This window comes from Ruditapes philippinarum, unplaced genomic scaffold (genome assembly GCF_026571515.1).
Source record: "Ruditapes philippinarum isolate M1 unplaced genomic scaffold, ASM2657151v2 ctg128_1_1_1_1, whole genome shotgun sequence".
Taxonomy (NCBI): Eukaryota; Metazoa; Mollusca; class Bivalvia; order Venerida; family Veneridae; genus Ruditapes; species Ruditapes philippinarum.
This window is the reverse complement of record NW_026861563.1, coordinates 486,649-509,053: the sequence shown is the minus strand read 5'-3', so window position 1 is coordinate 509,053 and position 22,405 is coordinate 486,649. Positions and strand designations below refer to the sequence as shown.

Here is a 22,405-nt window from a genome sequence, read left to right as displayed (position 1 = left end):
TCAGGTGACCTCTAGACAGTTTTGAATAAATGGAAGACTGATTTTAGTAGTTTATACAATGCAAATTCTACTGTTAATAATACAGATTTTAAATGTAATGAAAATGTAACTGATTCTTTACTAGATAATGATATATGTATTTTGGAGGTGAAAAAGCTAAAGACAAGACAAAATTAAAAAAGGCATCTGGTATTGATCATATACCTTCAGAGGTTCTAAAAAATGACTCCTCAGTTTTTGTTTTACATACTTTATTCAATGTATGCTTTAGTACTGGTCAAGTACCGGCGTTGAGGTCAAAAAGTATTATAAACCCAATACCAAAGTCGTCGTCCACTGATTAAAAAAACCCTCTTTCATACAGAGGAATATCACTGGCATGTACCATGTATAAGCATTATACCAGTATCCTTAGTGAACGCATTGTAAAATGGACTGATGCTAGGGATCTTATTGTTGAAGAGCAAAATGGCTTTCGTCAGAAACGCAGTACTGTAGATCATATCTCAAGCTTAACAAATATTATAGATATAAGAAAGAAAAGTAAGCAATCTACTTATACTGCCTTCATAGACTTTAGTAAGGCATTTGATTCAATTGACAGAGGTATTCTTTGGTCAAAACTTACAAATGCAGGTATGTCTACAAAGATACTCTCTGCAATAAGATCCCTGTACCAGGATGTTTCATGTTGTGTACGTGTGAATAGTTATTATACAGAATGGTTTGATGTCACAACCGGTGTAAGACAAGGGTGTTCATTATCAACGATACTATTTAACATTTACATAAATTATTTGGCAATAATGTTAAAAAAAATCTGGGCAAGGAGTATGTGTTGATGGTGAACGTGTTTGCATCTTGTTATATGCAGATGATATTGTTTTAATTTTGGAAAATGAAAGTGATCTTCAAGAAATGCTGAATTTATTAAACGGCTGGTGTTCAACTAATAAAATGTTTGTTAATGCATTTTGGCATTTTAGGCCAATGTCTGTACGAAGTTAAATGTGGTGAAATTGTTCTAGAATATTCAAATAGATATGTATATCTCGGTTTATTGTTAACTGAACATTTGGATCTTAATTCTACTGCAAAAATGGTTGCGCAGAGTGCTGGACGTGCCCTCGGACTTTTTATCGCTAAATATAAAAATGTTGGTGGGTTTCCCTATGATGTTTACACAAAATTATATTATTCAAATGTAGTACCTATTATCATATATGGAGCAGCCATTTGGGGCACTAAATCGTTTTCATGTATTAACTCCGGTTTTCTTGGGTACCGGAAAGTATACACCTAATGCGGCTGTGCAAGGTGATATGGGATGGAAACCTATTATTGTTGAACAATGGAAGGCAGTTTGTAATCACTGGAGTCGTTGTTTTAACTATCATGACTATAGGATTAATAAGAAAAATTTTAATTGGTGTTTAAGTAAAGGAAGTCGAAACTGTAAAAGCTGGACATTTATTGTTAAAGAAAAATTAGTTAACAGTGGACTACATAGTTATGTCAATATTACATTTTCACATAGAAACTTGTTAGAAGATATTAGAAATTGTATTATGATCGAACATATTATTCAGTGGCACAATGACATTTTAAGACTAAATGGAGTCAATGGTAGAGGAAGAAATAAGCTCCGAACCTATAAATTGTTTAAAAGTGTATATGAAACCGAAAGTTATTGTAAATGCATATGTCGTATCCTCATAGATCAGCACTGTCTAGGTTCACATGTGGGGTAGCGCCACTAAGGCTTGAAACAGGTCGTTATGAAAATATCCCAGAAGAGGAAAGACTATGTTTGTTCTGTAAAATATGATAAACAAGATCAACAAGGAAAGGCGGCGTTCAATGAACGCAACCACAAGAACCAATGGCAAGGAGCCCAGGCGGATCCCAAACAAAAACAGGACAGGGCAAAGAAGTCGGCATAGAAAATGAAAAACGTGTTCTTTTGGAGTGCCCCATGTATGAATCAGATAGAGCTGCATTAACAAATAAGGCTTATAGTTTAAATGAAGATTACAATGCCATGAATGAAACAGATAAACTGGTTTTTCTGTTTAAAAACCCAGATATGATAAGATTACTTGCAAAAACCTGTTGTAACATTCTTACTAAAAGAAATAATATGTTATATTCAAATAACTCAAGAAAAATAAGATCTTAGCAGATGATTAGTATGTTTTAACTCTTTAATTTTTAGACCATTTTAAGTGATATTTTATCCCTTTTAATTACTAATTACGGTGTTTTAACTTGTAAATGTCTGTAAGATAGCAAGAATTTTAAAGTTTATGTAAATAAGGGAGACAACTCCGTAATGTAGATAGACAGTATATGTCTGTGTAGGTTATAAAGTTGTCCCCCTTATAAGCTATTATAGTCTCATATAATTCTATAATAAGAATGGCTATACTTGAAATGTATGTATTATATCTGTTTTATGTCTGTTTTTATATATGTAAATCATGTATAGATGAGACTTAAATAAATAAAACAAAATAAATATAAAATGAACACAATTATGGCAAGATGTTATTTTTATTTACCTTCACCAGGGCACTCACCATTTACACTTAGAAACACTTGAATGCGTTCAAAGACCTTTCCAATGGCTCAAATTTATCAAAATTATTTTGGAATGTTTTTTTGTGCCCCCACGTTAGTGGCGGGAATTTAGATTTACCCTTGTCCGTCCGTCCATCCGTCCGTCCGTCCTTCCGTCCGTCCTTCCGTCCGTCCGTCCGTCCGTTCACTTTTGTGTCGCACGTAACTCAAAAAGTATTTGACCTAGAGACATGAAACTTTACAGGAATGTTGATCAGCATGTGTAGTTGTGCACCTGGGTATTTTCGTCTGGATATTTTTAGTATTTTCAGAGTTATTGCCCTTGACTTAGTAAGATTTTGCAATTTTCAACTTGTGTCGCACGTAACTCAAAAAGTATTTGACCTAGAATCATGAAACTTTACAGGAATGTTGATCAGCATGTGTAGTTGTGCACCTGGGTATTTTTGTGTGGATATTTTTAGTATTTTCAGAGTTATTGCCCTTGACTTAGTAAAATTTTGCAATTTTCAACTTGTGTCGCACGTAACTCAAAAAGTATTTGACCTAGAGTCATGAAACTTTACAGGAATGTTGATCAGTGGGTGTTGTTGTGCACCTGGGTATTTTCGTCTGGATATTTTTAGTATTTTCAGAGTTATTGCCCTTGACTTAGTAAAATTTTGCAATTTTCAACATGTGTCGCATGTAGCTCAAAAAGTATTTGACCTAGAGTCATGAACCTTTACAGGAATATTGATCAGCATGTGCAGTTGTGCACCAGGTATTTTTGTCTGGATTTATGTAGTATTTTTAGAGTTATTGCCCTTCACTTAGAAAATTTTTGCAATTTTCAACTTGTGTCGCAAGTTACTCAAAAAGGATTTGACCAAGTCATTAAACCTTATGGGCAGATTGCTCAGCATATTTAGATTTGCACCTGGGGTTTAGCTTGTGGATTTATCCAGTATTTGTAGAGTTATTTCCCTTGACTTAGTAAAAAGATTGACAGAACAGTGGCGCGGTGGGGGCACCCGTGTCCTATGGACACATTTCTAGTTTTTAATTTGGTTTGAAGACATTAAAAAAACATGCAGTTTATTTGTGTGTACACCTGTCCCCGGACAATGTCATATTTCATAGCACCATTAGCTTAAAAGGAAATGTTAACAACTTGATAATTTGATAATTGGCACCAGACCCAGGACGACCATTACGACTCTTCAGGAAAAATAGTGTGCGGGTTCCTTAATTTGTTTATTGCGGAATTTAAATTGGTTTAATCATATTTTATTGCTAATATATACATGTAAATATACAGAGAAACAAATTGATTTCGAAATAACAAATAGCAAAAGGGTTGGGCCCAAGTTCTTACAACATTAGCGATCGGCCCTCCCCCTGAAAAATATATTAATCAACATTGATGGCATTTATATGAGAAAGTGTGACATGTATACATATAAAGCGAACAAAGAAAAAAAATAAAGACAGATTAACATAAAAAAATAAAACAATGTAAGAAATAAGTAAGACAGAAAAAAATGTATATTTATGTATTTATATAATAACGACAAGGTTAAGGATCCAGCATTTAGTATTATTCGTCATTGGGAGTAAACGTCTATCATAAATGTGATTGTCAATTATTTGTGGTACCAGGTTTAGGATTAGTGCAATCGGCCGATTTACAAAAATATCATGTGTTTCGAAAACGGTCAGTAGTTTTGATAAATTTTTGGACAGCCGCAAATATTTGTTCATTATTGTTAACATCTAAAGAATTGCTACCCCACAGTAATATCTCAACATTAAGAGGATGAAAAATTCTGGTTTCTGCGAAGAGTATAAGTCTCTGAGGTTTAAATAATGGACAGCAAAATAGATAGTGCTCGACATCCTCACAAAGGTTACCACATATACAAGTCGGACTTTCTCTCAAATGATTTTTAAAAAGGTCAGCGTTTAAGTTGCTACAATTGTTCCTTAAACGAGCATGTAAAACTGACAAATATCTTATACCAAACAAAAAGTGTTTAGGTACTACGGGGGCTTTAAACTTTTCTTTTATTCTAGATTTAAAAATATTCAATGAATTAATTTCGCGAATTTCGGTGTCTAATGCATTCCATAATTCAGTAGCAGAAGGTATAAATGATTTGTTGTACGTTTCGGTGCGCCTAGCTATTGTTATGTAATTATTGTTGTTTCTTAACGAGTAATTTGTTGTTTCTGAAACCAGCGATGGAAATATGTTTTCAAGGTATTGTGGAAGAAGACCATTTTTAGCTTTAAAAACCGTAACTAATTTTTGTATTTTACGCCTATCTGAGAGGGAAACCCACCCAACTTCTTTTATAAGCGAATTGATCGATACCGACCTGGTAAGGCCTGTTACTATGCGCGCTGCATCATACTGTAGTTGTTCAAGTGATTGTTTTTCGTATACTGTACATCCGTCCCACACAACGGAGGCATATTCTAATATTGGACGCATGTATGAAATGTAAATTTTATTTAGAGTGGAGCGTTTCAGTTTAAACTTAAGTGCACGCATGGTACTCAAAACTTTAGAGGCTGATGTAATAATGTTACCAATATGCTGATGCCATTTTAAATCCGTTGAAAAAGTTATACCTAAATGTTTGTGATGATCTACAAAATCAAGAACATTATCATTAAAAAGGAGAGTAGGCTTGTCGGATGTAGTTGATGAAAAAAACATAACCTCCGTTTTATTGGGATTTAAACTTACAAGCCATTGTTTGGACCATTCATCGATAATTTCGAGATCGTGATTTAAAGTAGATTCTATGTAACGCATGTCATTGGATGAAACGGCCAGAGAGCTGTCATCTGCGAAAAGACGAGTTATACTTATCAAATTTTCGGCAATATCATTAACATAGATGAGAAATAAAAGAGGCCCAAGGGCCGATCCCTGGGGTACGCCTGCAGAGATGTCAAGTGTTTCGGACAGTTCTGATCCTACAAAGACGGACTGTTTTCTTTCAGAGAGGTAGTCGATAGTCCAATTTAATAAATTACCATTAATACCATACTGTGTAAGTTTAAAAATAAGACCTTGATGCCAGACTCTGTCAAAAGCTTTCGATATATCACAAAATATTATACATGTTGATTGTTTTTTGTCAAATGATTCACAAATTTGATGATAAATGTCAATAAGCTGATATACCGTAGAATGTCCGGGAATAAAACCAGACTGTAATGGATAGATTAAATTATTTGAGTGTAGATGATTGTAAATATGTTTAAAGATTACCCTTTCCATAACTTTACCTACACAGCTAATCAATGAGATAGGTCTATAATTTGATGGCGAGTTTTTGTTACCTTTTTTAAAAAGTGGCATCACTTTTGCAAATTTCCAAGTATTTGGATAAATACCTTCAGAGAGAGACCTATTAAACAATATAGTTAAAGGATAACATATACTATATCGAGTTTCTTTTAATAATTTATGACTTATTTGGTCAGGCCCGACTGCTTTATTTACAGGCAAAAGTGATAGTATGTCTAAAACTTCTTGAGTATTTACGCTAAAATCTTCTAAATTGTTATTTGATTTGTAAACAAATTCCGGAAGATGAGTAGCTGATGAGTCAATTTTTGAAACGGAAGTAAAGTATTCATTTAAGCAGTTGGCCTTTTCGGAATCAGTTGTGAAATGTTTCTCATTATTATTTTCATTAATGATAAAGAGATGGTATTGAACTAAACGCAGTAGAGTTTTCTTTTATCAGTAATTTGACTGTTTTCCAATATTGCCTCGGATTATTATTACATGATTCCTCTAACGAGTATTCTAAATTATTAAAAAAAGATTCTTTAGCATGAGTTTTTAAGTTATTGACTTTATTACGGAGACGTTTAAAGGCATTCCAATCATTTAAAGAATTAGTTCTAATTGCTTTTTTCTTACTCCGATCACGTTGTCTTGTTGTTCTACGTATTTCCGAGTCATACCAGGGCTTATCTTTTGGTCGAATTGTTACTAAACGCGTAGGAATACACTCTTTAGCTAGGTCTAAAAGTAGTGCTGTAAAAGATTCACATGCCTTATGAACAGAATCATTATATAAAAAAGACCAGTCTGTTGACTGTATAAGGTTATTTAAACGTTGAAAATCTGCACGATTATAGATCCAAACGCGTCTTTTATACGTATTAAATGATTCATGTATGTATTTGATAAAAACATAAGTTCCATAGTGGTCACTTATTTCTCGCGGTGTATGAAATATGCCAGAATGATAAACGTGGATATTATTGGAAATAGCTATGGGATCTATTAAGGTTGAGGAATCGTCGGTTACACGTGTGGGTTCTGTAATTAGATTATGCAGATCGTTTAATAATAAAATATCTTTGAATTTGTAATTATTTAAGTTCAGTTGGTCTTCGTTTACATCACCTACTAAAATAACTTTATCACATTGTTCAATAGCCTTTTCCATGCATATATTAAGTTTGTTCCAAAATTCTACAGATGAGTTGGGTTGCCTATAAATAGTGCATATAAGGTATTTCGAATGTTTATTTCTTAATTCAATCCATATTGATTCTTGTAAAAAATCTTCCAGTTCTGATTTACGTTTAGATATAAGTTGGTCAGAAACATAAACTAAAATTCCACCAGAGTGGCATGTTACATCTTTGCGATAAACCGTAGTGAAAGATTCTAAGAAAACTGTTTCATTTATAACCGAATTGTCAAGATGTGTTTCAGTAAAACATAGTATATCAAAATCGAGCCAATTATCTTTTATGTAACTTAGCTTATTTCTAATACTTCTTATGTTTTGACTATAAATTGATAGACAATTGTCGTCATTTTCACCCGGACCTGGATTTTTTTCAATGTCACCACACAAAAATAGAATAAGCTTGATTATGTATAAGATTTCCAGATTAAAAAATAAAGTATCTGAATATGATGCATTTTCATTAAAAGTATCAAATATATCTTTTGCAACAAAAGCCATAGTAACAGTAGAAAAACAGACATTATGTACACTTATAATTAATAATGCCAGTAGAGAGTTAATATACTGTTGTAAGCGAGAAAATAATGATAGAAATTTCCTATACATGTTATGCACTGGGTAACTATAGAATATACTAGACTTCTTAATACCCTGTGTACCGTTATAGAATAAACCAATCGCCATCCGCCATGCTACTACACAATTACCCATTAGGGAAAAGAAAACACAATTTAAAAATCATGACAGATGACGATTGATTTTTCACAAAAGAAAAACAACTACGAACAGACGGACACAATCCCGTTATCAAAACAATATAACAAATGCTGGATCCAAATAAACCCCAAATTGTCAAAAAGATATACAAAAAGTAAAACATGGACATTTCTAGTCAGATAAAGAAAGAAGGGAAAAAATGTGTTGAGCAAAAAAGCGGAATTTTATGATTATACTTTATATTAAGTTAATCTTGAATCAAACTTAAAATTGTCTTAATTAACACTTGTACTTTTATCATGAAAAAGATATTTATCTATTTATAATCAAGATGAAGTGTTTGAATGTTGATCAAAAATGATTAAACAACAAGAAATTTAACATAAACAAAAATATTCCTTATACATTTATACATTTCGTTTACAAGCAGTACTAAATATTGAAATGACAAATTGACTGTTCAGCGGACGTTTGTAGTCTCTAAAAATATAAATATAACTACAACATACATATAGTAGCTAGTTGTTGATAATAATTATTTTATTAAGGCAAGAAAACTATTAACAGTGTGTATTATGACGGGAAAATATATATACACCATATTTATATAAAATATATATGCAACAGAAAATATATGTATATATACAGATGTAGATGTACTTGTATAAATAAAAAGTCGAATGTGCTCAATATTACTTTCAGTGCATGTCATCGAATTAACAATGACAATATTAATATTACACACAAAAGATTATAACTAAGATCAGACATCAGACGGTGCTGTTAATCTCTTACATTAATAGATGAGTGACAGTTACTATGTATTGTATGTATGTATAAATTTACAAACAATAACGGTATAGTGTGTAAATCATGATGCTATCCGAGACCGTTATACATTGAGATATAGTACAATTTGAAGTTATCATGGATATGTAAAATATTTCGAACACGGACATCTGTGTTGTGTTTAATAGAAAAAGGAAAATGGATTTATGTTTATGTTAGATGATGGATATAAACATTAAATTTGTGATGTGTATATCAATATTATGGTTAAAAATGCTCGGAATATAAAAATACTGTATTTTTGACTTTGATACTTGGTGTAATGAATTAATAGTACAAAAACAAGCATTGGAGTACAGTACATATATACATGTAATTATCAGGTAGGATTTTTTAAAACTAGTTTGTATTAGCAAGGAAGGGAGATAATCTTGATAATTAAAAGATTAAGAAGAATAACAGATGATTCCCCATGTATTATGTTCACACAAAGTTATCTTTATATAGTCTATCTAAAGTTTATCAGATGCTTTATTCACACAAAGTTATCTTTATATAGTCTATCTAAAGTGTATCATCTTACTCTGAAATGTTGTTGGTTCATGGCTGAGATGTGACATGGTTGCTTCTGTTCGATGCCAAAGGACTGTTAAGCATCTGGTCTGATGGGTCCGGCAGGAGATGATCGATATCTCCCAATTGTCTGATGGAGTGAACTTTATCTTGGGGTTTCACTTTATAAAGAATACGGCCATCAGAGGTCCAGAAACTATCTATATGTTTATCTCTCCTTGCCATTTCTAACTGTTGCACTATAAACTGCCTTTTCTTGGTAAGGTCTTCTGTAATAAACACTTTGAACGTATCCGACTTGTGATTTTTAAGGTGTGATTTGGATTTGTATACTTGTTGTTTTGTTTTCCAATGTTTAAATTTGCACAAGATTTGTCCATAGCCATCCCTGACTGGGCCAATAAGGTGTGATCTTTCTATATCATTAGTAGTGATGGGTGGACTGACATTTATTTTTTCGTTGCATATAGAAACAACCAGCTGGTCAGTATCTAGTTGGTGAACTCCCTTGTGTATATGTAAGGTATTTTTGCTAGCCTCGCTTATTTTAGTTGGGGGTATTTTAACTCTGTGGAAATAGTAAGGTCATGTCAAATAAATAATAAAATTAATATGAATATAAATATTATTTACGTAAATGAAGGTATGTGTTGACAAGCAAATTAATTAACTCATTAAACAGTCGGCAATAAATTTTGAATATAGCGTTTATGATAAGTCATTTTGTCGTAGTATATTTTCTCGAATTTTAAGTGCACATTAAATTTTGATGAACATCACCAAATTTGTCATTGTCTTGTGATTCACAGATCTTAGCAGTTCAATTAGCTTAAACATATTTGGTCGAAGTGTAAAATATTCATTAATATATCGTTTTCTAATGACTCTGTATCTAGCACATTTTAACATAAAGTGATATTCGTCCTCTATCTCGCCATTTTCACAAATTTGACACAGTCTATATTCCCTGTCTATTCTATTATTTCCATAACGCCCGATTTCTATGCGTAAACAGTGCGCAGATGTTCTCGTTCTTGTTATGAAAAGTCTCTGTGATTTGTTCAACAAGTCTAAATAAGGTTCATATTCGAATTCTCTTTAACATGTTTATATACCAATAATACAGGTTTGCTATCAATATCACTTCTCCATTCCTGAAGGAAACAGTCAATCACTCTTTGTTTAAACATGAAATCAAACTTTAACCGTCCAATAATACTGTCCTGTATTTCCCAAAGATATCCATATCCATAGTTTTCTAATAAAACTTTTAACTTATATGCCCAGTTCTTTTTACATGAATAGCATCATTTAACCAGCTCCTTATAAACGTTTTTTATGATAAAATAATTGGAATTTAAAACTTTAATCCAGAACTTGATATCTTAACAAAACGATTTATATAAAGCGGATAGCGTCCTAGCTCTCCATATACAGACACATTACTTACTGACATTTTAACATTAAGAAGTCTTTTGCAAACTTTAACTGCACTCGTTCAATTTCTTTAGCTTTTGAATTACCCCACACTTCTGCTGCATAACTTAATATAGATGTTACAAATGAATCACACAGCTGACATTGAACTTTTAGAGTAAAATCAAAATTCACGGGATATTATAGCTTTTAAAAAAATGCATAGCTTTCATTGCTTTACCAATTAACAATTGTTGATTGACAGTTAATTCCATTTGAACCAAATACAGTTCCAATAATTAAATGTATCTACAATATCCACGTTTTCCTGTTATACTCCCATTTCTCATCGTCTCTCACGCAACCTCTTCGTCTAAATTACCATTATTTTTGTTTTCTCTTACATTACTTTAAACCCCAACGATCACAATAAATTCGTAGATTGTCAAATGGGACTGCAAACCCTGCACTGTTTTCAGACAGTTAGACTCATACCATCAGCGTATAAAAGCAATATAAGTGTCAAGTCTGCTATATTTACACTACTATCAATATTTGAACCTAAATACAATTCTAAATCTTCGATGAAAATTGACCACAGCAGAGGCGAACATATCTCTCCTTGCTTTAGGCCTACTGCTACTTCAATGAATTCAGAAAACGTATTACAGTGACGTACTTGACTTTTCACGTGCTCATACATCGACCTCACTACACGTAACATTTTTCCAGAAATTCCAAGGTTAAACATTTTGTACCATAACGCGTTCCTATAAACGCTGTCGAAACATTTGCTCATATCAATGAACGCAGCATACAAGCGAGAGCCATTTCCAAGAATTTTTTCTATTAATCCGTTTAAACAAAATATAGCATCAACTGTGGAAAAACCTTTTTTAAATCCAAACTGAGCGTCAGAAATAATATTATTTTTTGACACCATTCCGTTAAACGCTTATTTAACACAGATGTAAACCGCTTTGCTAGGACACTGATCAATGTTATTCCACGATAATTGTTCACATCATTTTCGTTTCTTTTTTTAAATAATGGAATAATTATACCTTCCGACCATTTATCCGGGGAAAAACCGGTATCGAATATAAGATTAAAAAGATCTGTTAAATGGCCTATTAATATATCCCCAGATTTCAATGAACAACCCCCACCCCCCCCCCCCCCCCCCCCCCCCCCCCCCCCCCCCCCCCCCCCCCCCCCCCCCCCCCCCCCCCCCCCCCCCCCCCCCCCCCCCCCCCCCCCCCCCCCCCCCCCCCCCCCCCCCAACCCCCCCCCCCCCCCCCCCCCCCCCCCCCCCCCCCCCCCCCCCCCCCCCCCATTCTTGATTTAAGTTATCAGTAGAGCTTGCCTTTCCACGTTTTAAGTTTTCAAAGCCGCTAAAATTTCTGGTCTCTGGGATATAGTATTATCTAGTCTGAGAAGATAGGATTATCCGAATTAATGTCTTCCGACGCAAACCGTTCGCTTTCAACCTTCAGTTGTAATGTTAATTTTCATTACTTCAAGTTTTTAAAATACTTGGTAGAAATCACTTGTAGACAAGGAATTTCCGCGCATCCCTCCCTTTTTTATAAAGTACTTCCAAAAGTCTCTTAGGCTTTTTCTTGCGCAAACCTTCTATCTCCTTTTGATTTCGTGTTTTATAAGCTAGTTTCTTACGATTTCGAGTCGCTTATATTCCCTTTTAAAGTTAATAACTGATTCTATTTTTTCATTACATTTATCTAAGTTGAAAACTTCTAGTGCTTTTAAATATATCCTCCGTTTATTCACACAATTCATTATCGAACCATTTCGATGATTTAAATGCCGATTTTGTGCAAATGTTATGTTTCACCTTGTTATGATATGAACGTGTTTTCAAACAACGGCGTCGACGCACTATTTATTAAACGTTGTTAATATCTATTGTGACAGTTTCATTCACATGTGCTTTATCATTTCCGGTCCTATTTTTCAAATAATGCGGTTAAAATTGTGGAAGTGACACTATAATATTGCTTCTAATGCATCCCGTTTTTGAGAATTCCACTTTATTCTAGAATGACTATATTCATTTTCAACTTCCGGTTCCTAATACATAAGTGCGATGATGCTGAACTGTAACATAGCATGATTCTTGAAACATGGTAAAATCACTTGTGCCGAACTGTACCAATTCGCCCCAAGTTAGCCTGGTGACACAGTAAATAATCAATTGTTGAACAACCATTGTGTCCGTAATATGTGAAGGAACCCTTATCTAAACGCCCATTGCAAATGCTTAGCCGAGTAGCTTTACATAAGTCAAGTAGTTGTATGCCATAATTGTTATACACTGTCAGAATTTGTCCTTGGAATGGGTTCATCTGGTATGTACTCTTCGTTGTCGATGATCGAGTTAATACGATCGTTCACAATATAATCAGGTTTCGAGCCTACACGAGAATTAAAATCCCCGCCAACCAAAACCGTTCCTAACGCCTGAAATTCGTTAATATCAGTCTGTAGTAAGTCAAAAAGATTACAATTGACAACATCGTACGCAGGCAAATCTTCACCCCATAGATATATTGCACATAAATATATATCTGAATCGAATTTAAAAAAAGTTGCAATTCAAGTCTAATCCATTATTATTATAGTATCATGGTGGTTTCTTATTATCTCATACCGGCTCTAATTCGTTTTTAACATATAAGACTATACCACCACTACACCTTTTAGCTCTTCTATTTTGAAATTTCCTGTAGAAATTAAAGTTTGTGTAACCCTCGAAATTGATTTTACTATATTTACTGGTCCAAGATTCTTACAGGAAAACAATATCCTGATTTGATATTAATTTGCAAAATTCATCACTATCTTGTTTCTCAGCGGAAAGTCCATTACACTTCCAAATACTAATTTTCACATCACCCCCATGAAACTGCTACACAACTTTACCAAACTCCCCGTCCCTTTCCCGTCGACAAACAGTTTATTGTACTTTATAAATGCATCTTTCTTTGCTTTCCGAGCTTTCAACATGATTGGTATTAACTTTCTTCTCTGCTCTGCTATTTCTTGAGGATATTGATCGTGCATATATTTCCCTGACGCCTTCGAATCTACAGTGTCCTTAAATGATTTTACATACTCTTTCATTTTTACCTCTTGAAATACTACTAGGATATTTCTCGGTTTGTCCTTCTTTTTCGGACCCAGACGTTTTACTGAATTAGTTTTTATATCACCAATTTGCTCATCCGGAATCTTCAAATCCTTCTTGAAATACTCGATTACACATTCTTTAGTCTATTCCATGGTCTCGTTCTGTTTCTCAGCTATACCACCAATAATTAAATTTGTCATCATAGCCTTAGCCTGCATGTCAACCACTTCATCCTTTATGCGTCTATTTTCACTCTTCAAACTTTGAACTTCATCCTTTGTTTTCTCAATATCAAAATCATGAGCTTCAACTGCCTCTCTATTAAACAGCAGAGATTTTTTCGTCATTTTTGGACACCCTTTTATCTAAATCAGACCACAGCTTGGATATTTTATTATCAATGTCACCAACTTACTGTTCTAAATTCTCCAGCTTTCCAAGTCTGGTAGATATGTCCTCAAACTTACTGTTTAAAAAATCCATCAAGTCAGCATAATTCACAGGTTTACTTGTCTGATTTTGATTTGCACCCGTTTGTACACTGGTCGAATTCGTCTGTGGCATATTCATGGGTGTTGATGCGTTTCTTAAGCTCATTGCCGATACCGGATAACCCATAGGCATATTTACATACGGACTGTAACATGTACCGTTCATTGATTGTGGTATTTGAGCCATTATACCGTTATTATTCAAATGATTATCCCTATTTATTGGTGATCTGCTATCGTTTAATAAAGAAAGGTACAAACCGTTGACCACCGCACTATTATCTGCAATTATATCGGAATGTTCTCCTCTACTCGATATTTTAGCTTCCTTTGTTCTCCTTTGAGAATCAGGTGTTTCACCATCACTTTTTTGTCTCTTTTTTTTTCTTTCCCATCACTCATTGCAAAATAATCTACAACTCATAAGTAATCCACACATATATTTTTTTCCATATAAAACTCCTCCAAATTGATTAAAAATGCAAATAAGTAGTCCCAGTATTTCATGACGTGTTCACTTATTGACATGACCTTGACCTTCATATAGATGACATTGGTAAATATTACTTCAATAAAATGTATAAAGCTCTACCTCTGCTGCCTGCAGTTGACAAAATTTTAGTTTTGAAAAAAGAATAGAAAATGCCTGTATGAAAGAAATATGTCTTTTATGTTTCCTTTCGACCAAATGAATGCACGAATGCGAATGCACGGAATCATTGCTAAACGGTTAAATTCCATTTTTTATTTTATTTATGCACTATGTATTTACATGTTTGTTTAATAACAGAAATATACTATGTTACAAGTTTTCCTAGAATCGATCATAAACTTATGATACAAGTCTTAATTGTATAGAAATATTTCAGTAGTTTAAAGTTTATACGCTTTTAATTATCGAAGGACATTTATCTTTTTTATTTACATGTAATCGACCAATTGCAAGGTTTTATCAGATTGTTGAAATAATACATATTTCATAGACTGGCGATAAAAGATACAAAATAAAATACAGATACGCTTAAAACTAAACGAATCGCCAATCCAAATGTTAATGTCAAATGTGAAAAGAACAAACCTCGTTCAAAGATGGCATATCATCTGACTACAGGCGACCTGTATTCAAACATCACCTTAAATCAATGAACACAATCATTATGAAGTAAAACCCTTTTTTGTGTTATCCCTGGTGTTGGTATGCATGTTATGGTTTTTGTGCTCATGTATGTGTTAAGTTATGTCTCACTCCATGTGTTTTATTACCTTGTATGTACATTATGCCGAAATAAATCATATCTTGTCTTACAATTCTGTGAAAATATTTAGGAACATGCGTAGTCTCCTTATAAAATATATCATGTTCAAAGAGATGCTATCAATATATGTCTTATAAAATGTTTTTACTTAACTGAATTTCAATGTCATTACCTTACTAACGCTTACCCTGCTAGGATTGAAAGCACTTTTTGTTTGACGTAGGAATTTAAAATATGCCAATTTATGTCATGTAAGTCTTAGGTGATACATTTTTCCTTGCTTTTATCTAAATTATTTATATTTGTTAAAACAATTGCATCGGAAATCAAACAAATGAAACAGAAACAAACGGCAAAAATCAATTATCTACGTGAAACGTATTTTAAGAAGCCACTCGACAAATGTTGCATAGGATACAATGTTGTTGAACTTAGTGTGAAAAGTATATTTTTCACAGCAAAACTTGGAACCCTTAATATTTTTCTTTGTTTCATATAAAATCCTAGCACATATGGAATTTGTTTTGCTTCTATTTCTTGGTAAGTATTTTATTAATTTATTCATTTATTTATTTAAATTTATTAATTTATTTATTGTTACACTGTTTCTCAATACTTCGAGGATTCCAAGCTCAAAAAACATGTGTTTAAAGTGAACTGGAAGGATAGATTGTATATGGATAGATTTGATGCTTTTAATACTTGCACAGTTCTGTAGTTTCAGTTACGTCTATAAAAAAGATATATCTTCAGTCCACTCGGGTCATAGCACATTTGAGCGGACCTTTCAAGTTCAAGTACTTATGATTGGCCTATTTTATGGACCTAACAGCTTCAAAGGGCTTATAAAGAAATGAATGAATTTCAACCAACATGCCACATTTGTATCGACTATTTGTTTGGAGTCTTCATTAGTTTGCTTGTTTGTATTTTTTTTTTTTGCTTATTTACGCCGATTTTAAAACATTTTTGTCATGTAGAGTCAGTCGAACCTAACGCTTGATAAAAATGTTTCTTTTTGTATATTAAAATTATTTTATCTCTGCAATGTGATCAAATTTTACTTGTACTGATTACCTACAGCTTCTAAAGGAGTAAATACAACAATTATTTTTGTCTAGTGTTGCAATGTGCGCATGGTGCTACAGGACTGGTGTACGCCTTATTTCAATTACGTTAGTTAAGTTGCTGCAATGCGTTGCATTACGTTTTATCACTGAGCAGAACTGGCTTAGAAATGCAGATGACAAAAGACCGTCGTATGTCTTCTTGATTAAGTATAATCTATCAAAATGAAGCGACGGAATCTGTTACATTCTAGCCCTTTATCAATATATATATTATAAAATAAAATGAGAAAAGTCTTCATTTGTACAAACTATTTTAACATAATTTACCTGATAATTACATTTATCATCATATCCGTTTGTTTTATGACAAAAAAATGCTAGTGTCTCTAAGTAGAAATAGAAAATAAGTTACTATTTCACTTTCACATAGCATACATGTTATCAATAATATTATTAGAATTTCAAACATTAAACTATTCATATGTCAAAATCCATGACTGAAAAGCATCGGATGAAGGGTCGAAATGTCTGACAGTCGAGAAAACCTACTGGAATTATAATACTAGTGACGCATAAGCTGTACATACAGATACAAAATCGTTCATTCTCTGAATAACGGAGCTTGCGGATCATCTCATATAAATGTTATGTTCCCCTATATACTTTGTGGAGTCATGTCAAACATATTTTAGCCAAATCAAATAGCAATGGTCTTTTGCAAAGGTTTTACTGTATCAAATCTGCCGGAACCAGATTCCGGCTAGCCGGCGTAGCCTGAACAGCCGGACTAGACGAAAATTTGTTCCGGCTGTCCCGGCGGTCTGGCTAACTTCACGAACGTTAAATACCTCCCAAAGTCAGTCAGGTATTTCTGAACTAAAAAAAACTTGTTCACATAATATACGAGTAATATAGCACATATTTTAATAAAAGTCTCTTAATATTGTAAAATTTCATCTGTGGTGTTCCTGTATAGTTAGAGGGTTATAAATCACTTTCAATTAACTTTCATAATAATGATTTCAACAATGCATAATTACGACAACTGTAAGAGACTGATCACTTTTGTAAATTCGTTAAAACCTTTAAAGTATTCTTATTTAGAAAATTACGAACCCCTGTATTCAAATCTAGCAAACATTACACAGCGTCCTGAATCAAGAATTCATTTTGCTATATTTTTTTCATAAAGTAATATACAAGTCTACAAGTCTACAAATCTGGAAGAAGGGTTATCCCTCGGGAGCATTCACCTCAGCAAAATTACATGAAAATTGCACACTCGGATTGATTGAGTCTGTACATGAGGGATACTGAATAAGTGCAAAATCCCTCACGCCCCCTAGCACCGGCTGAACTCATTTTTAACACTTAAAAGTGTTCTTCTTTTACAAGTCTAACCTTCAGTTGTCGTATTTACTGTTCATGAGAAGGATCTTTCTTTTCTTAACCCTTAGAGAAAGAAAGATGTTGAGTGCTATTTTACAATGTTGTTTCACATATAAAAGGTATATAAGTCATATTGTTGCCTGTTTTTCTTCCAGGTTTGTTCAAGTTGGCGTTGATTTTGGAGACTTCTGCTAGTGGATATTGTCAAGACCAAAAGGTAAAATGAGCCGTGTCACGACAAAACCAACATAGTGGGTTTGCGAGCAGCATGGATCCAGACCAGCCTGCGCATCCGCGCAGTCTGATCAGGATTACCAACTCTATTACAAGTGGGGAAACTGACAGCGAGCAGCATGGATCCTGATCAGACTGCGCGGATGCGCAGGCTGGTCTTGATCCATGCTGGTCGCAATTCAACTATGTTGGTTTTGTCGTGACGCGGCTCAAATATGTTTTGTACGACAGGCTGTAATGTGGTAATCACTATTACAAATGACAACATGAAGCGTGTGCGGATTACATGAAGCGTGTGAGAAATTAAATATGACACTAAAAAGGCCCCTAATAGCGGAATACTTTCGAAATAAATTTAGTTTTTTTATAAAACATTGTGAACAGGGAATAAAGATTTTTTAATTCATATATTTTCCAAAAGGTATTGTGCGATCCTGCCGATTATTCATAGTTTATTGTTATTTCAGCATTTCTTATTTTTGTTTTTATTATTTTTGTAATGTTTTACCTATCTATTCATAATTACTGTTCAATTCATGAGTAAACAATTCTTATAAACATTCTTTTACATTAAAATTGCATAACTCAAAATACACCAAGTTGAATCAAATACTTGGGACTGAAAAAGACTTTGATTGAAAAGAAACTATTGTAACGACATGCCTCAGTGACTCGTAAAACCGTCTTGGTCAAGAAGGGCTGAGATAAATGCTGTCCTTGGTCAGGCCTGATTTTATATATACGACGATAAGTCAAAAATCATATGTTTTTATGGCATTTAAAGAGAGGTTTCAATTTGTGGCTTGCCTGAAACTGTTTTTCACTCAAAACCTACTAATTTGTTTTTGTGTTAGCTCACGTGCACATGTATGAATACGTACACGTGTATAAAACTTGTTTATTGAACTTTTGTCAAATTTAACTGGAATTTTTACAAAGTACCTGAATGTGCAGATTATGGATTTGTTGTCGAGAAAATGTCAGATGCTCAAAACTACGAAACGTCTACCGAGGCTCGTAAATTTATGAAAACACTGCTGGTAAAGTGAATTCTTGCTAATTGAAAATCCACCAACTCCTTTCTTGCTTTACGAAACAAAGAATCCCTTTCTTCTATGTTGCCACTTGTGACAATCAGATTAAAATCATCTCCGAAATAACGCTACGCATTAGGATCTGACGATCAGCAATAGGTTGTCACCTTCTCGTGATTTTTAAAACAGCCAATCATTCCGAGCTTTCTCAATTTTGAAAGCGATGCGGTTTCTAATTTTAACCGCTGGAAAATCAATACCGTGTAGGTAATTTTCACGATTTATAAAACAAACAGGGCATTATCCATATAGCCGACAGGTTAACTGGCAATACAGTCTTGCCCATTAAAATTGAGTCAATATTTCCACTTTACTTGTTTCGAATTACAAATGTACTTCAAGCAATCTTTGTTTTTCTAACAAAAGTCAACAATTTGTTTTACTTCCAAGGAAAACAAAATTTTGATACTTCGTCTAATGCCTTTCTCTAAAAACCGGTCTGATTGCATGGCAATAAATAGCTTTCTTGGGGAAATCCGAATCATAATTTGAGTCAGATTGTCACTTTTTGAAACAAAAGCAGCATTAAACTGCAATACCAAACTACTAGTACATGAAATGTCCTCGTAAATAAACCTTGAATTCCCGTATTATTATTGTAATCAAATAGACGTAAAATCTGAGGTACATTTCAGGTCGCTCATACATTAGTTAGTGGGGCGGTAAGCTGTTTACTGATAAGCCAAAGTATCAAAAAGAAGTTATTTCAAATAAGTCAGACATTAACTGTTAAAGTGGATCGGTCTACAATGGGCACAATTTCAATAATTATTTAAAATATTGATAAAAAAACAACATATACATATATATCATTTGGATGTTCCTACAACATTATTCTTGGAAGAAAAATTCTTCTTATTATAAACTTTTATATTTAATTTCTTTTTATAAAATTTGAAAACGGTAAAATCATGATGTTTCCATAGTGTCATGGTCGAGCCTCTTAAAAATATAGGTAGGCTTAACCATTTAGTGATGCTTTATGCCGCTCAAAAGGAAATTTACCAACATATTTATTTCATATAAGTATTACTAGTATTCTTTTTTTTTAAAGTGACATTTACAGAACAGATTTCAGGCAGTAGAGATTTAGCTTTCTATAATTAAAATAGTTGTTTATCAGTTGTTACGCAGTTAGATGTTAGAATAATCAAATCACAGAAAACGTAATATCATTACATAGATTTCCTCAATACTCATACCTTTTACAACTTGACCGAATATATGTACTAAAGCCTCTGTTGTTTGCATTATCTCTATTCTGATTTATCATATGATCTAAAAAGAAAACTGCAATATCATTGGTTCAAGCAGTAGTCAACAGAACAAATCATAAATTCATATGTTCTGATAAAATCATGATATAATACTACAGTGGTGTTTACAAGAAGACACCTGGAAATGTCTCGAGCCAAGCAATTGTTCTGAACATGAGACATGGAACAAGCCGGATTCACAAACAGGTAAGATTTGTGTTGTTACATGTTATATAGCTTGCAATAGGTATGAAACTAACCGTTGTTATGAAAAAGTTGTTGCATATTTAGATAAAAAAATATCTTGAAAGTGATCATTATTAAAACAGTCATATATATTGTTATAATGATTACAATGATAATAATGAATAATGATAATTATAGTGATGTTTATAGATGTGATAATTATGATAATGATGGCAATGTTAGTGCAAAAAAAAACGACAAGGACAATAATTATGATGATGATGATGATGATAATGATAATAATAATAATGATGATGATGATGACGATAGTGATAAAGTACAACCTTCATTCATTTTTCTTAAACAGAGACTTAATATAAAATTGCACTCTTAACCTTTATTATGCACATGCATGTAAAGAGATGTAATTCATGAACAGATATGTACAATTATACATATATCATATGAAAATTAAAGCTATAAAATGGGAATTGCAAGGTAGTAGTACATCATTTATACTGTCTTATTTCAGCAACTGAAGTAAAATTTCATCTACGAATAAGTTCCAGTCTCTTGGAATTATTAACAAAAGATGCTGTTCTGCAAAAGGTCGAAGACTTCCTTCAACATGAAATGGATTTTTATCCAAGCGACATCTTTGGTTTAAAGGCACACCCATCGATATGTTTGTTTACTATTTATATTGTAGTTTAGTATTGATATATTGTATTTACATGTATAATTGTACCTAAAAGATATAGCAACTCTTTATGCAGCTAATTTATATCATAAAATATGTCTGTCCAGTGAATAACATCCTCATCGTCTTACTGGTATTCAAACACGTATCACGCAAAGTACAGTGCACGAAAATTCGTCAAATGGCACAACAGTGATAGATGAGCAAATTGATTAGGGGGAAATATAACATGGAAAGTCCGCAGGCCTCGCGAGGCGAGCTCTTAGAATAACATATAAAGTCCATTTGGTTATGGTTTGGTAGACTGGGTCACGATAATTACAAAGGAATGCGTTGTAGTCTGGCAGACTGGGTCACGATAATTACACAGGAAATCGAATGCGTTGTAGTCTGGCAGACTGGGTCACGATAATTGCACAGGAAATCGAATGCGTTGTAGTCTGGCAGACTGGGTTATGATAATTACGCAGATTCTTAAGTACATGTGCTTATATAAAAATGATAATACTCTATCTTCTGTAACGAATGTACTGCAATATTTCGTTTCCTTTAATGTATGATAACATTTTGATTAAAATGTCTAAAATTTCAAGTATTCATTTAATTAGTTAGTGCGGGCATATTGCAGCCATTTCGGCGTTTCAATTGATAGTAATCTCTTTTTTTATCAATTTTACAGTGTATAAAACCATTGATACTAGTTCTATCAGTTTTGCGTTAAGACCTGGGTCACGTGATATAATCTCATCTATGGGGAAATTGAAACAATTTCAAGTATGCAATTTCTATTGTGACAACTACGTGGATGTGTTTGGAAATCCAATGTATATTGTCGGTGGTTATTTTGATGTTACACCATATCATTGGAACGGTAGGCACTTATGCATGTATTATATAATGTAGATTTTTATCAAATTATTTTTTATTAAAACTGGGATAAGCATAAATTGAACCAAATAAATTTATTTTTATTTTACATGACTTGAGTCTTGTTAGCACAATGTACATATTCT

At 33.2% G+C, this 22,405-nt stretch overlaps 1 long non-coding RNA gene across 1 annotated transcript; it reads left to right on the top strand.

Annotated features, from left to right (window-relative positions):
* The first annotated feature begins 15,877 nt into the window (after positions 1-15,877).
* Positions 15,878-20,713, top strand: LOC132716176 (uncharacterized). The gene is made up of 3 exons (XR_009623777.1): positions 15,878-16,003; positions 18,078-18,139; positions 20,626-20,713. It is a non-coding gene; the product is annotated as an uncharacterized LOC132716176 (long non-coding RNA).
* Positions 20,714-22,405: the final 1,692 nt, after the last annotated feature.